This window comes from Bison bison, unplaced genomic scaffold, assembly GCF_000754665.1.
Source record: "Bison bison bison isolate TAMUID 2011002044 unplaced genomic scaffold, Bison_UMD1.0 scf7180017864471, whole genome shotgun sequence".
Classification (NCBI taxonomy): domain Eukaryota; kingdom Metazoa; phylum Chordata; class Mammalia; order Artiodactyla; family Bovidae; genus Bison; species Bison bison.
In genome coordinates this window covers 9,447,435-9,452,510 of record NW_011495032.1, presented here as the reverse complement: position 1 = coordinate 9,452,510, position 5,076 = coordinate 9,447,435, and positions in this window count along the sequence as shown.

Here is a 5,076-nt window from a genome sequence, read left to right as displayed (position 1 = left end):
ATGATAGACAGCCTATAATTCCCAGGACTACTGAATGTGTTTTGAGCTCTGAGTTCTCAATTATTTTCCACATTGCAAACAATTTTTTTTTTCAGGTATTAGTCCATGTATATCTTCAGAAAAGTTGTAGAATCTTTTTTTATGCATTTATTCACCAGTTTATTCAACTAGGAAGTGCCACAACTCACATATCCATCGTGCTATGCCACGGTCTGTCAAAATCAAAGTTACAAATGTGAGATCTCAGTCTTAAAAATCTATACCATCCCTATCGGATTTGGTGAGCAATTGGGCTGCAAAATATCCATCTTATTTGGTCACCAGACTTGATTAAACTAACCTGGTTGATACATGTCGATTTTTCTGTGTAGTTATTCAATTACAGGTTATCAGGCTGGTAGAAAACTGTGATTCCAGATTGTTTAGGCTTCAGTCAATTGTATACAAATAGTTTAACTCCATTGATAGAATCTGGACCTGGTCTCCATGAAACAGCATAGGACATACGCCAATGACAAGACAGTTAGAAATGAGAGGCTATAAATGCATGTTTCCTGCCAAATAAAGAGTGGAGATGTGGTCTCTATTCTCACAAGATGCCTCCCCACCACCAGCAAACAAGACTGCCAGTTTATGCTTTTATTTGGTTCTCCTCCTCTTGACACGACTGAAGTGACTAAGCAGCAACCAGCAGCATACGACTCATGTTTTAACCCATGCAGTTCACAATTCTGAGTTAGGTTGGAAGGTGCTTCGTGGTTTTCTTCCAGGTCATCAGAGAATTCGCTCTAGAGGAAATTAATTCCACATAGGAAATTAATTCCACATAGGAAATCCTACTCTGTGAGGCTTTGAGAAAGCTTTGAGGCTTTGAGAAATCTCCCTCTGTGAGGCTGTTGCCCCATGAGGGAGAGGCACTGGAGAATGAGATCCCTCATGGGGAGGGGGAAAAATAACAAGGAACACTGAACACTCAATATGAAGTAAGGACCTTTCAGGAATTGAATCCTCCTGACTTGGCTGTGCCAGCTGCTGCCAGATAAATCACAGATAGACCACCTGGCAGAGTTCTGCCTAAATTTCTGGGCCATAAAATTGTGAGCAAAAATAAAATGGCAATTTAAACCAGTAAGTTATGAGGCAGGTAGTGGCACACCAATATAAATCAGAATTGGTGGATGAACTTCTACTGTGGTCAGGAAAGTATGAATTAGGAAGTAGATGACGAGGTGGACCATTAATGATGTTAAGTATAGTGGAGAGGAAGAGGCAATTGATATTAAATGATGACAAGGTGTCCAAAAGCAAATTAATAGGAAACAGAGAAAAATCATATAGGTGTGAGATCCTGACTCCACGGGGTTTAAATCTTTTAGATGGACATGGATAAACTGATATAAGTAAGTGTTACTGGTATATTGTTGACAATCTGGCCAGAATAGAGTGAAATCCAAAACAGAGAAATATTATATTGAGGGTGAGAGGGGCCATGAGAGATTTTTCAAAAGTAGATGCCATTTGAGGTAAACCAGATGGAATGAAGCTTCAGTGGTGTGGATGAAAGATTAAAGCTCGTTAGGAAAAAAAATGAGAGATCAGCTTGGGAGGGAGATTTTATCACTGCTGGGAGGAATACGGAAAACAAAGAATCAGAGTCATGGGAGAGTCAGATACAAAGCAAATCTTCTGGGACTTCCCTGGTGGTCCTGTGGCTAGCACACCACACTCCCAATGCAGGGGGCCTAACTTTGATTCCTGGTCGGGGAACTAGATCCCACATGCTGCAAATAGAGATCCCACATGCTTCAAGGAAGATTAAAGGTCTCGAATGCTGCAAGTAAGGACCTGCCACAGCCAAATACACACATATATACAAAATAAAAACAAAACCCTCCTAAGGCCACGCTAGGAATGCAATGGATGTCCTTATCCCTCTGAGTCTTTTCAGACCACGTTGTTTTCTATTGTCTGATCACTGTGGGAAACACCTGAAACGTTATAAACATGCATTGACATTTAAAATGAGCATTTTCTCTGAAATTTACTCTAAGCACCAAAATGTTTATACAAGCACAAGGAAATGTTTGAAGCTATTTTTATTAGGCAACAAGATATATTAATATAGAAGAACAGATAGAAGGCAGAACTGTGAATCTGAGTGAATCTCATTGTCTACCCCTGTATCCTTCCTATTAGAAGCTCAGGATTAAACATGTGGGGACAACTGAACTTTATAACTTCTTCCTTTGTGTGAAAGATAAAAAATGAAAACTATTACAGATAAATTATCTTAAATGGAAACCCTGAAATCCTTTCAGGGCTATTTCAGATCAAAATAATGATGGAAAACAATTACTCTATTTTTCTGAAGAGACTCTTAAAAATAGCATGAGCAGAGTGAAGCTAAACAAGCTTATTCTTCAGATATCAAATCCAAAAAAAAAGATAGCTAAGAATATAGAAAATCTTCCTATTATAACCACAGCACTACTGTAATAACAGCATATTTTGTATGAAATACAGCTTCTGCTTAGAAAGATGATCGACATACCTAATGGTCAATCTCCATCCAACTTTGTTCTCCTTCAACTTCAATTTAGTCTCACCACTAAAGCCAGAAGGATGTTTGGGAATGGAAAGGTTATGGCCTCAGTACTCATAAAACACGTGCATGACAGCTGCCAAATATCTATAACGGCAGACAAGGCCCTGCTGGCTTGTGTTTACCATTTGACTTTTGCACTGACACCACTCTGTCTCACTCACACACAAACACACAACATATTCATACATGCTTGCGCTCTACTTCCCTTTGTAAAATTTTTCTCAGATATTCCCTGCCTGTCTCTTACTGGATGCAACTACATAAGATAACTTTTTCCACAGAGAACACCTCTCATTTCCCTTCATGTACTAAACTAATTCTGAACGTGTTGGCTCAATCTTCACCTACTCTAAAAGACTTCACTCTTGTCCTCCAGACTAGAACAGATTCCTGTATTATATGGTCTCATGGTATCAAACTTTTTTCCCTTTTTTAAATTGAAGTATAGTTGATTTACAAGGTTGTATTAATTTCTGCTGTACAGTGAAGTGACTCAGATATAGAATGGATAAACAACAAGGTCTTACCATATAGCACAGAAAACTGTACTCAATATCCTGTGATATATACTTTTCCCCTATGGTTTATCACAGGGCATTGAATATAATTCCCTGTGCTAAACAGTAGGACTTTGTTATTTATCCATTCTCTGTATAATAGTTGGCACCTGCTAATCCCAAACTCCCAATGCTTCCCTCCCTCACCCCTCACACCCTAAATTTGTTGTCTATGTCTCTAAGTCTATTACTGTTTCATAGATAAGTTCATTTGCATCATATTTTAGATTCCATATTTAAGCAATATCATATAATATATGTCTTTCTCTGTATGGTTTGCTTCACTTGGTATGATAATTTCTAGGTCCATCTATATTCCTGCAAACAGCATTATTTCATCTTTTTTTAGGGTTGAGTATTATTCCCGTGTATATATGTACCATATTTTCTTTATCCATTGATCTGTTGATGGATATATTGTTTGTTTCCATGGCTTGACTATGAACACTGGGGTGCATACATCTTTTTGAATTATAGTTTTTCCAGACATGTGCCCAGGAGTAGGATTGCTGGATCATACGGCAACCCTAGTTTTAGTTTCTCAAGGACCCTCCATGTTATTCTCCATAGTGGAGGCACCAATTTACATTCTCAACAATAGTCATAGTCACACTTTCTTCTTTATAGAATGTATAAACGTGATTATTTTAAATCTTTTAGAAATGGCTAGATTGTAAGCTATATGAGGGCAGGATCTTTGGCACTCAAAACAAAATTAGTGATTGAAAACTGAATGTTTGATTCAGTATCAATGGCTCTGGAACAAAGCACAACCAGGGAGTACATGGATAGGTTAATTACTTAATCTTGCTGGTGATTTCACACTTGCTGAGTCTCAGTAATGAACTCTAATATTGTTTATTTGATCTTAAACCCAAGGAAAATGTTGAGCAGAGATTATTAGCTCCTTTTTCCTGTGATAAAGGAAGCTGAGGCAGGGCAGAGGAAAGCTGGTTTTGCAACATCCTTCAGAAAGTAAGCACGAGGAGCCAGGAGTGCCGGGAGCAGGGGGATAGGCCGGGAACGTGACGTGCTGCGGTGGGCGCAGGAGGGCCGAGAGGAGCTACTCCACGTTCAAGATTAGGAAGGGCGGCTGTGAGGAGATACCCCTTGTCCAAGTTAAGGAGCAGCAGCTGCACTTTGCTGGAGCAGCAGTGAAGAGATACCCCCACGTCCAAGGTAAGAGAAACTCAAGTAAGACGGTAGGTGTTGCAAGAGGGCATCAGAGGGCAGACTTCCTGAAATCAAATCACAGACAACTAGTCAATCTGATCAAACAGACCACAGCCTTGTCTAACTAACTGAAACTAAGCCATGCCCTGTGGGGTCACCCAGGACGAGGTCTGACAGAATGTGGTCCACTGGAAAAGGGAATGGCAAATCACTTCAGTATTCTTGCTTTGAGAACCACATGAACAGTATGAAAAGGCAAAATGATAGGATACTGAGAGAGGAACTCCCCAGGTTGGTAGGTGCCCAATATGCTGCTGGAGATCAGTGGAGAAATAACTCCAGAAAGAATGAAGGGATGGAGCCAAAGCAAAAACAATACCCAGCTGTGGATGTGACTGGTGATAGAAGCAAGGTCCGATGCTATAAAGAGCAATATTACATAGCAACCTGGAATGTTAGGTCCATGAATCAAGGCAAATTGGAAGTGGTCAAACAGGAGATGGCAAGAGTGAATGTTGACATTCTAGGAATCAGAGAACTAAAATGGACTGGAATGGGTGCATTTAATTCAGATGACCATTATATCTACTACTGAGGGCAGGGATCCCTTAGAAGAAATGGAATAGCCATCATGGTCAACAAAAAAGTCCATAATGCAGTACTTGGATGCAGTCTCAAAAACGACAGAATGATCTCAGTTCATTTCCAAGGCAAACCATTCAATATCACAGTAATCCAAGT